This window comes from Nothoprocta perdicaria, unplaced genomic scaffold (genome assembly GCF_003342845.1).
Source record: "Nothoprocta perdicaria isolate Ctin4 unplaced genomic scaffold, notPer1 scaffold_5, whole genome shotgun sequence".
In the NCBI taxonomy this organism is placed as follows: Eukaryota; Metazoa; Chordata; class Aves; order Tinamiformes; family Tinamidae; genus Nothoprocta; species Nothoprocta perdicaria.
In genome coordinates, this window is record NW_020455754.1 from 6,578,938 (window position 1) to 6,591,555 (window position 12,618).

At 40.9% G+C, this 12,618-nt stretch overlaps 1 protein-coding gene across 4 annotated transcripts in view; it reads right to left on the reverse strand.

Moving 5' to 3' along the window:
• The window catches only part of SGCD (sarcoglycan delta), a 236,370-nt gene that overhangs the window by 141,571 nt on the left and 82,181 nt on the right, over positions 1–12,618 (reverse strand). The gene's annotated exons all lie outside the window — the stretch shown is intronic.

A 12,618-nucleotide genomic window follows, 5' to 3' on the forward strand; every position in this document is an offset into this window, starting at 1 on the left:
AGGAAAGAAATCTAAACAACATCAAATATTTATATCTTGGGAAAGCATCAAGAGATACTTTCTGTGGCCCATACTGTATATATTTTACATGTAAATTAAGATGAGTGGTTCCTCTTCATAGCTTTAAGCTGCTGCTAATGCTTCATAGATTTTTCAGGCAGACAAATATTGGTGAAAAGAATTTTACAACCTTCATATTGAAGATTTATGGACATGTGAACTAGAAGTCTAATGTGCTGACATGAGGCCTTGGCTCAGTCTCATTATAGAGTAATTTGTACCCCCAGTTTAATTGCTGTTGTTCCAATGTAAATCAACCTCCCCTTTCACGAAACTCCACCACATTTGAATTTAGACTGGAGTGTACCAGATCTGCTGGACTTTGCACAGGTCCCACTAAAGCTAGTGTTTGTGTGAACTGATGGGGTTTTGGAAGAAAGTTTGGGAAAAAAGCTGTTCTGCTCCCTTTCCCCAATGCACATTGTGATTGCACTGCTTCTTCCCACCATGGTTTCAATCATAAAAGTATTTGTTTGCCACTTTTAAATGCTTAAATACTTTGCATCTSTTCAGCCATACAGCATTCCTATCTGAACAACGGGGTGACACRCTGGTACATTACATAAGGTGACTTGCAGTACCTCCAGCAGCTGGCAAATCTCACACCAGCAATTCATGGAGATTTCCAAACTGCATTACAATAAATTAATGCTTGTAATGGAAAATGGCCAATACAATCAGCACATGGTACTTAGGCTATGACATTTTCTGTTGGCAAAAAACATATGYCAGTACCACAAGGTATTATGCATAAAACAAGAGACAATTAACACAGTGGACTGCTACCTAGAGAAAACAATGGATTTCAGTTTGAGCAAATGACAGAAACCTGTATTTTTCTTACCAGCCTTCAGCTCAAATCTATGGCTGACCACAAAAGCAWACTATTCTAACTAGCAGAGCCATCACCCTAGCAGATATTGCAAGCTTATGAACTATGGAGAAGTTCAAACGGTTTCAAAGAAATTAAACACATGCTCAGAGGACGGGTCCTCGAGGATTTAAATACAACTGCTGGCTCACTAAGTCCTTGGACTACAGACTGCAAATGAATCACCCAGCCATTCTATTCACCACTCTTATTTCAGCATCTACTACAAGTGACATCTAGAAAGAGAAAGGTTTAGTACTGTAGCCTGGTGTGATTGCTCTTCTGTATTTCACAGCCCAGGACCTCAGGAATAATCCCCCTGTGAGCAGAGCTCATTAGAAGGAGGTCTGCAAAGCCAAATCCAGCCTGAATAGAGGAGAGTGCTGCATRGACAAACTGGCACATCCACACTACGTGCCTAGCAAGAGGTTCTCATCTGCAAGACGTTGAGTAGTCCAAACGGGAGGAGAAGGGGAAGGACTYGTAAGCCTGACCACTAAATCCACATATGCTTTAAGAGATGTTTGCTTCAGGTTCCTGAATGAGCCTAAYGGCAAAATCCTAAGCACCTTGCTGAGTTTGCATGGATATATCGAAGCAACTCAATAATTTATGGAATCGAAGCCTAAAAGCACCAGCTTCTTCTGTTTAACCCAAAGACACCATCTTTGGCTAGGAGCTACAGAAGGCTCATCATCTCTTACAGCTCAGTCACCGGGAAGGGAAGAGACCCTCTCAGTGCTTTATATCCAATAGGTACATACACTGTTATTTCCTTACAGTTTCATCCCAGTTATGACCTTCATCTGTGTTTGATATAGGTAGGTATGCGATAAACTTTAATTGCAGTTTTATGTCCTGTTTTTAAGTAGAAAAAAATGCCTTCAACTGCATAATGTTAAACCACAAAGAAAAACAGATGCCATTTGAGTTGGCTCCTCAGCAGGGGGTTCCATAGGGCAATACTGATTTGCACACAGTGAAAACTAAACCTCTTTTTTTCTTAATCTACTGGAACTCAAACCATTAAAGAAGCAAATGACCTTTTATTACAACAGTCTTATTATAACTAAACAAATCTATTTTTAAATGGAATATATATTAACTGTAGAATATATATTAACTCTAGAAGCTATTATATATTATGTATGGAAATATACTTGAAACTTCAGACAATTATTTCCTTAGCTCCAACACTTATCTCTTAAAAATGAATAATGCATTTGCAGGTTGTTTTTTATTTTAAAAGCTGGGTCAATGGTGGRAATGGTGTATTACATTTTGGCCTGAGAATAAGCAGCCCTGATTGCACCTGAGCAGTCTCCAGAGAGTAAATCACTGTTCTGATGTTAAACCCTGCAGACGAGAACAAACAAAACCCCCAATTTCACCTCATCTGCAGTGATGGCCCTCCTAAACTTTCCAGTTAACTCGTATGTCCAACTTGTCCTATGTTGCCCTACATTCAGTGCAGGCAGAAACTTAAGCTCAGTACATAACCACAACCTACTCTCCTTGGCTACAGTATCTAAGGCAACCGGAATATATTGGAAGGTGATGCTGGTCAGCTTTATTCTAACACACAGTTTTCCAATGCCTTTAATTTATATTGAGTAGTTCCAGCCCATTTGAGCATCATGGTCAAAGAAGAAGAGCAAAAGAAATTTTTATCTCACGTGAATCAGAGATGTTGGGGAAACCAGATTGCTCAAGGATGACAGGAAAGGAAAAGCAGTGAATGTGTTTTATTGGTTTTTGGCCAGGCAGTTATTTGCCTGAAGAACAAAAATTTTCCCCAGGAATATGCCCTTCACGGCTTACAAAACAGCCATTTCAATAATATCATTAATTTAGCAGGAGAAAAGTCAGTAAATGACAGCATTCCAGGAATATTCCTGTTTTTCCATTTCTATCGAAATCTTTCAAAGGAACAAARCAGCCACATGGGCACGTTGTGCTCCACAGTGCTCATTTTGATGTCACTCATTTCCTCGTGCRCCAAGTGGGAAAGTGATAAATCTCATTACAAGAAGCACACCAAACTACCATCACCTCAAATTCAATGTGGAAAGTAGCATTTGAGCAGGGAGAAACTATGCTGGAATGTTTTCAATCTTTACCTTTGAATTTAGTCAACTCCTCCCAAAGTCTCTATGTCCTGTCTACAATCTAAACAAAAACACAGCTACATGACAAAGAACAGTTTGAACTAAAGGATGCTAACCAAGGAAAATGTTCTCGCATTGTTTAATCAACRCTGCATACACCATCCAAAGTATGATCACTGCTTAAAACATCTGAAAACAGGACTGTTGCAGCTCCCAAAGTGTGTAAGATAAGATTTCTGCAAGATCACAAAAGCCCCATCTCCTGAACACTTAATATATGGACAAGCTGTCTAAAAAAGGGAATATTTCTCTTCATGTTGCCTATTATGTTGGTCGAAGAAGGCACCTCTACCATGGTAGGGCAACACATACAGATAGGCAGCCCCTTGCTGCCTTTCAACCCCTGGTAACTGCATTTCCTCAGTCCTCACTGCTTTCCATACCAGAATAATCATGTTAATTAATCTACTAGGTAGAGAAATTTAAATAGGAGGTAGCGAAGTCGGTTAAATGCATTAAAATATTTTGCAAAGAAATTTCTATATACGACAAAGGATTTGAACCCCAAGCTTTTGCTTTAATAATTTGAAAATGACAAAACCAACCATGCAACCAACTGGCACTCTCCTTAATTAAGGAAGCCAATTCAGAATCAATAGAAGGGCAATTAATCTGTTGATGTCAGAGGTTTTGAATTATGCTGATATCCACAAAGAGGCCAACTCTGTGACCTTCAAATTTCTCCCAGGTCACAAAGGTTTCCACATGCTGAGCTATTATTTTTCGACAGACAGGCTGTTGGAAAATACACTGTTAACCATCAGGAAAAACTAAGCGAGAAATGAATCGAAATGCATGTGCATTTTTTGCAAGACTATTTTAGTTGATCTCATTCTTTTCTTATTCTTGTATTTCCTTAAGGGCAAAAAAGCCTGTTTGGGGCAGGATTGGGAGAAAAAAAACTCAGCCTGTGTGCTTATTCACTAACCTGGGGACCAAGGACCCAGATGGTCATTCATGAGCAGAGCCACAGACTGAACTAAAACCCAGAGGATTTTTCTATTTTCACRTCCCCATCACTCAGAGCGACCCTTCTTGCTCCAGCCTTGCCCTGCAGCCAGCAGCAGCATATCAAGGGAGGCACCACAGTGCACGCAGCGGTGCCTCTGCACAACCATCTCCAGAGCCACACGAGAGTCAACGTTGCTTTGAGCAGCACTAATTCTTTAACAGTTTTCTGACAGACCTTAGTTTAGGCAGTTTTTGGAAAAGAGGAGCAAAGAATTTAGTATTGAGCATCCCTCTAAGACAACCTCTTCCCTTCCCTTCTGTATTATCCATCCCCAGCAACTTTGAAAGCTGCTTTACAAAATGTCTTATTCCTTCCATCACATGCTATACACCTTTAGCTAATACAACAGCCTGCAAAGTTGCTGTTACATGTGTTTTATCTTGGTTYGTGCCCTGAAAAGTGTAGCTTTGAATAAAGTATCCCATGTCTGTGAATTCCGACTTTGCCTATCTCTCTTTTTGCTTCTCTTTCTTGTCTGGGGCACTGACTCACTTTTTCTTCTCTCCAAAACTATTGCTCATCTTTTGGTTTTTCTCCCTTTGCTTTTTCCTTATTACCAATCCTCTGCCTCATAAATTTAGAGTCAGGCATTTTACCTCTTTTGGCAGGACTTCTCTGGTGTGAGATGACTAACAGACATTAAATTGTTAGTCTTGTGCTCTCTTTAAAACGTGCTCAGAGTAAAAGCTAATAGCGGCACATMTTGAAAAGCTCCTACCAGGTTGGTATTTCATTACCCACCTGTCAAAACCCAGGTTATATTCAAGAGTTTAAATGAAGCTTCAGAGGCACCTGCTAGTTTCAAAAACTTTTGCCTCTAAGGCCKGCATTTTAAGAAGAGCAAAGTACTTGCCAGGTCCCAGTGTTTGAAGTGTTGGCAGGAAAMCGACTGCACGGGCACTGAACAAGGTGGGAAGAGCTAAGGAATTTTCTAGTTAATAGAAACTTGGCAGTAAATGAGTCACAGTCCCCTGGGATGAGGCATATAGCAGCTTTCCTCTGCAGCTCCCTGAAACGGCTTGTGTGGCTAAAACTCACCAGGGGACTCTGAGCGTCTGGCTGCACTAGGCAGCGGAAGGCGAGGAARGACAAAAGGAAAACGAGCAGCACAGCCTGAACAGTTGGCATCAGCAGAAGCCAGGCGGTTGCCCATTTCTAAATGCAGGAGGCTATTAAAGTGTGCTAGTCTGATCCAAGAAGCAGGCTTGGCCACACACCTCTGCTCACAAAGCTCAAGCCAAGGCATGGAGCTGAAGACAAAGATCACGGATGGACTGCTCCAAGGCCTGAAGGAGGACTATGGGGAGGGAAGATCCATAGAAAGCAATAGYTTTATATCCTCTTTAAAGTCTCCCTGTTCTCTACAGAGGCCCCAACAATTTGGATCCAACCTCAGGTTTTACATTTTGAGGTATGAATTTAGTCTTCCATACAGCTTTAAGAAAATTTGGGACGGAATTTTCAATTCCAAGGCTGTTGCTGACTTTGGTGGAAAATGGACCCTTGCTCAAAGAACTTGGCAACTGTCAGGCATCAAAGCACCAGTAATAGCCTGATATTAAGTTAAGTTTGACAACTATTTGAATTGCATGTAGACTATTGCTGCCATACATTTCCAAGAGTTGCAGCACATTTCTGCTTTTTCAAATGGTTTATTTCAATTTGAATTTGAATGTCACGTATCTACTGAAAARCTCAGGGAAACAGACCACTGCCTCCACCTTCCTGCATCTTCTGAATACTGATGAGTGCCAGTTCACATCACAGTTCACATCACTGTGCCCTTCAGGAAGGGCACAGTTGGTCTGATGGGGTAGCAGAAACTCTTAAGAGCTTGCTAGTTGAGACACACTTTATTTTTCTTGTAAGTCACAATACTTAATCAAAATATCAGCTTTAGATTTCTGTTTTATGTTTTGGGTTTTTCTTGTTGCTTTTTATTTATTTATTTTTATTACAGAGAACTTTAACCCATACCAAGTTAATTCACGGCCATCACATCCCAGCTGTATGCTGAAATTGGTAAGGAATATAGTTCTCAATACAGCCAAACAATATGTTCTTGTGCAGACTTGCAACTCCATTATTTGCAATCAACAAGCAATGCTATCCTTCAAGGGTCGATTTTGATACCCTGAATAGGAATGCTGTTTCCATTTCTCTCTCTTGTTACACGATACTTGGCAGCACAGCATGTGCCTTCTTACTAATCCTGAGGTTTCATTCACAGCACCTGGAGGTCATACCAGAGGTAAAGCTGGCAACCTCTGTTAGATGTGCATTTCTGCATCTTGATCAACACTTTGTGGGCTTAACCTTCCTTTTGCCCACACACACAAATCGGATTTTAAAAACAACAGGTATATGGGAAAAAAAAAAGCCTGTATGCTAAAGGTATCACTGCATATATTGAACAGGTCCCATTTTATGACAATCTCTGATATTATCCCTAATAAATCAAGATGATGCTATAAGCTAAGCAATGCATCTTTTTCACTGGATGACAGAACACAAATGCAACACATTCTGGTTACGATGTTTGATTACTGAATGTTAGAAAAGGCTCAAACAGAATGTAACTTTTAATTATGCCATTTTATGGCAATTCATTGTGAAGCCAGAAGCTCTTTCAGGGCCATGCAAATGTTTGCCTCATTCCTGATAAAGCCTGAAATATGTCTTGGTGCCTTCCATAGCCTCTGGGCATAGTCTCTATTCATTCCTGCAGATCTCACTGTTGATTTGCTATATTTTGCTACTGCTACCCTGGCAACACTATRAAACACAAAGAGCTTTTTTCTGTGCCTTTCTTTCATGTGAAGAAATGTATTTATATACTTCTAAATAAACAACACCTGGTATCTAATGAAAAAAAACAATGAAAGAGTGTCATACTGTTGCCATTATGCAAATTACAGTTGACCAAGGGTTGCAAATAAATGCTTCCCAGAAACACTGCCTTTCCTCTGCATACAGTACACTGAGCATGGCTGCAATTCCGCTCTGGGAAATCCTTGACATAAATACAGTGGCCTAAGGCTGAAGGAATAAGGTGGAATTTGATTATGCTAAAACTATTTGAATAAGCTTCATACACATAACTAAGGGCAAAAATATTCCCAGTTGATTTTTTTTTTAACCTAAGTATCTAAAGATTAATTACTTTATACAAAATTTTCATTCCCCTAATGAGATAATTTTGAGCAGACAGTAATTTACATTTGTGGAATTCAGGGACATGTGTGACTCCTAGCTTATCTGTATTGTACTAAAAAAAATTACTGATATGTGTCACTGTACAGAAGTATAAGCACTCAAATTTTAARTTTGGATTACTATGAAAGACTAGTTTCCTCTCAGCATAAAAACAAGAATAACACTGTAGCCCTCCAAAGTTAAAATCACCTTCCTATTTCTTTTTTTGGCCCTTTCCCAAAGCCTGAGAATGCTGAATGCGTGTGCAGGCACAAGTATGGAAAAGGAGAAAAAACACTAGAGTAGTGTGACAGCTCCTGCTGAGTTTATGTATGGAGATACGGTGGAAAAAGTTAGAAATGCCCCTAAGATGGATACTACAATGAGCACAAGGACACAAACAAATGAGATTRGCAGAAATGGAGGGAAGAAGATACACCCAGGTAATGTTGCACAGAGAAAAGGAGAGGATTTCAGAAAAACTTGAAGATGGGGAAGGAGTGACAAGTGACACCTGAGTTGGGAGTCTGCAGGACCTCAGGCAGCAGTGCAGCTGTCAAGAGTAATGAGAAAAGGAGTGTCTGGGAGGATTTTGAAGGATAGCTAAAGAGTTTATTTTTTGAGCTGCCGAGCTTCAGGTGTCAACAGGATATCCAGCAAGAAGCACAAATCTGCAGAAGAAAGGGGAAAGGAAAGAGAAGTGCCCATGAATCATCAGGTCTGGCAACTGYAGCCTCCATGTCCTGAGCAGCTCTGTCGGGAAGACCCTCTCCAGCAGCCCGTGTGCCAGCTGTCTCGTGTTCAGCATTCGCTACCCCATTTCCTGGGTGAATTAAGGCAGTTCACCTTTTGTGTCCATCCTCTAATAATGCTCATGTGGAAATAAGGTGCATTAGCCACCAGAAATGGTCTGCAGTCAGGGCTGTGCAGGCTATCCAGGCTCTGCAGCACCTGCGGCACCTTCACCCACAGACCAGATTCACACACAGACATGCCAGCAGCCTCCAAAAAGCCAACCCTGCCTCCAGGTTTCAGTCCATCAGACCATGAAGCCCGCAGCTAAAATAGAGAGGTAGATACTTGAGAAGCATTTGTGAAGCCATCAGCCCTTGCAGAGCAACTTGGATGAACAGGTCGGTGGTCAAAGGTCTGGGTTAGCCTAGGTTGAAGCCAGGTTAGCCTGGCTCTGAGTTGTGCCGGAGCAGCTTCCCTCCGCAGCAGCCTGAGGAAGAGGAAAGCAGACACTCCACTTGCAAGCCTAACTTCCCATCTGACACAACACCTGAGATGCTCTGAGGGATAACTTTGCAGCAGCTTTCTTCACACGGCTGCGGCGAGCCAGACTGACCCCCGTCGGGTTCTGTCTGCCCCACGCAGCTTCCTCCCGCCCGACATGTTTACAGCAGCTTTCTGCAGCAGATGTCACCTCCACCTCTGCCACTCGTGGGCTGCCAGGACCCTGGAGGCAGCCGCCATCCTCTATCCGCGCTGCCGCTGGATCCGCGTGCGGTTCGGAGCAGATGCGGTATAGCAGGACCACACACGGTCCTTGTGGGAGCTGCCAGGTCGCATGGGGCTTCAAGCTGGCTTTGTCCTGCCCAGGAAGGGTAGGAAAAGGCAGCCACAGTTCTCTGAATCCAACAATCCCAGGGCATCTTTTTAATGAGATTATGAGATTTCCTGGGCAATTTCTCAACTCACTAACTTCTAAACTTTTAAAAGCTCTTAACAGAAACATTTTCCCTTCCAAGCCTGCGAACAGAAAGGTGAATCAGCCTTCGCTAATCAGGTGCGCATTTCCCTCCCCTCCTGCAGGACAAGCAGTGTCACCATCTTTAAGCACAGCAAGGCCTGGGCTCCAAACATGCCCGACGCAGCCTCCCTGYGTGACAGGGCCAGAACTACTCGTGCTGCACACAAACCATGTTCGAGGAGGTGTTTCTAGACTGATTCAAGCTTTCCCTGTGAGAGAACATGTTGCCAGCCTGTTACGGCCGTGCGGAAGGGCCACACTCCTCTCTAGTCACTGCTTTTCTGCTGTTGAATTGAACACACCCGTGGCAGCGCAGTCCATTTTCTCCACATCATTTCCCTTCAGGTTCTTGTCAAGACCTTCTCACAGCCTGACCATGACCTGCCAACTTCTCCAAGGAGAACTGGGCTAGGGTGTAAAAGCCCTTTCTGCTGAAGTACAAAAYAAATAGGCCCTTGACACACAGCTGTGGGGAGCAGGTACAGATTTCAGATGGATTTCAACACCCAAAGCAGAGCTTAATAGTATTTACCCTTCAGAAACAATCCTGGCTTACTATTTTTAGTACCTCGCTCAAACATGCCATTATGTACTTCTGATTTATGGTATTAATGCCAGGCAACTGTGTTGTCTTTATCCCTCCCTACAGGATTATGGGAGAATATTCTTCAGCATGAATATCACACTGGGTTAAGATTAAAAAAAAAAATCAAGACCTGTAGCAAACTCCAAGGTGCCTTCCCATATCTCTGAAATATAAATGATTCCATGGCAGAAGAGATTCTGAAATACGTGGCCATAAAGTCAAAGCTTTGCTAAGCAAATAACAAATAAGAGAGGAGGCTCTCTTTAAAAAGGCTTTGAATCACACTGACAGCTACGGTACATGTGAAACTAAAATATTTGTGAAAAAGCCAGAGGCTGTCACCAAAAGGTAGCAAAGCACAAAAAATTCCTATCTTTTTTATTATAACTCATTTATGGGGGGATACAAGGGACACCCACAGCTTATAAAAAGTACAGCAATGCTTCTTAGCGAGTTTCATATCAGAGTGTAAAAGGCTGGTGTTCTCTCACTATTATAACAAGGACATTTAATAACTAAGAACTGGTAACAGCTAAGTCCTAACTCCGAAAGGAAATACCACAACTGGATGCAGTCAAAACACAATTTGCAGATTCCAAAAATCTGTCCATGAACAACTGAGAAATAAAGACAACATACATGGAGGAAATCCGTTAAGTTAGACACTGTCTATATTTATGAAATCAATGCATGTGCTTTAACACTGCTATTACTGTAAGATTCCTAACATTTTTCTTATGACAAAATACTTTGCTTTTGCAAAAAATACACAAAGACAAWTTTTAAAAGCACAGCTGGCCAAACTCCTAAGGTTTTGATATTCTCCTSTTGTTGTCATCCAACAAACTCTAGTGTTTAAGATCAGTCTTCTGAATAGAGCTCTAGTAAAACCAGGAATTTTAATTTCTATGTGAACATATGAATCCCATCATCCTCAAACCAGGCCAAAGCAAGTGCTCAATAGATGAAGGAGCATCATTAACATTACTGTCTGACTCCAAATGAAATGTGGACAAGCTGATGAGCTAGAAAGCACACTAGTCTACCCATCTTAAAAAGAAGGGGAAAATAGATTATAATAGAAAATTAACCATCAGATTATGTGGAAGAATCCAGGAGTTTAAARACAGATCTCTAGGAAGAACAGAATGGAGGGCCCAAATCTTTAGCACGGATTTTCAGGCAAGGACTGATCTATTTGTGCCCACCTGTGCAGCACCTGGAGCTGCAAGGAGAACACAGCCCCTGGGCTGGACAAACTGTACAACCTGCTTTGGACCACAAAGTTTCCACAGCTTCTATGAGTATAACCTGCTGCTTGTCAGATGGGGATGGCACAAAACAAGCAAACAGGCATTTTCCATTTGGAAGGTGAAGCTGTGGCAAGGCACCTAACAGTTTATATCCTAGGAAAAAAACAGAGTTGGAGCAGAAATCAAAAGTACGGTCTTCAGTCAGAGGTTGCATAAAAACATACATGTTCACCAACAGATCTGAGCAGACCACACGTTTTCCCATAGTGACAGTTGCACAAAAACAGCATCTGCAGGATGTTTTAACATCCATGTGCACACATCAGGCAGAGAGAGCATCTGCACATCCAGGGATGTCCCTCTGGAAATCCATTGAAGAATGGAAATATTGATCCAGTTGGCCACAATCCAGACAACAATCACTAAACCATGGGAAAACTAAATACACCTCCACGCCTTCTCTAAGTTGTAGCCCTTATTAGTTTAACCTGTGCCACTGCATATTTTGCTCTAGGCATATAGGCCTTCTTGAATGCGAAATATTGCCAGGAGATACTAAGGACTAATTGCCAGAAGTTCGATGTAGAATGAAAAACAATGAGCCATTTTTTTCCCCTAAATTTAGAAAGACAACCTACAAGGAATAACAAACAGTATTCCTTCTCACTCCGGATCCCATAAGATACTATTGCATTTTTCATCATGGTAAGATTGACTCTTCATCCCTTTTTTTACTCCACTGTTCTTTATACAGACCAAGAACATAGGAAAAAAAGTCATATTTTGGACAATGTAAGCTACATAAATGCCTACAGTCATATCTCTAAAGTTAATCAGCTAACTTCAAGCACTGCTACACATTGCATACTGCAGTACACAGTTACTTTACCAGAGAAAAAATACACTGTAGTCATCAGTGATCAACCTTATTTGCTTGAGAGACTACTAAAATTTTTCTTAATGAAAGTGCAGACCACAGGAGCATATTTAAAATTCCTGACCAAAAAAAAAAAAAAAAAAAAAACCCTCATTTTTACTAGTTATTTTTCATAATCCCTTGTATGCAGGCATGAGCTGCTGGAGATCCAGGTAAAACAGGTTTAAAGACACTTTCAACACAAAACTCAGAAACATAGCACATTGTCTGTTATTTCCCATTCATAACCATTTATCAAATCCAGGATAAAAATCTGGCAAGTTTCATATTAAAAATGTCAGAATAAAACAATACTCTGAATGCACATGCAAGCATTTGAGGACAAAACAAATAAAAAGACAGACAAAAACTATCTGTAAGGCTACTCCTTATAATCATGTGCAAGTTGAAAGGAAGGAGTAAGGAGATGTAGACACAGGCTTCATTTGTCATCAGCATGTCTAAAAGTTCCTGGTTATTTTACACAGGAAATTAAATTTTATATAAATCTCTAAATTCAAGCTTGGTTTACTCTCACCTATATATGAAACTATTATTAGGAAAAAAAAAATCTCAATTCAGAAAAGCACTGAGGACTGTGTTTATCCAGTGCTGTTCTGGAACCTAAACTACTTTAGAAGAMAACCAAAATCTTAAAAATTTTGAAGAGCTTTATCTAAATTAGTAATCTTATAGTAGATAGTCCTTCTTTGATTCAGTCTCCAAACAGAGCAATGTTTGGTGATTTAGTCTCACTAAATAATAAYAAAATAGCATGTGGAATACATCTTTCTATCTCAACTG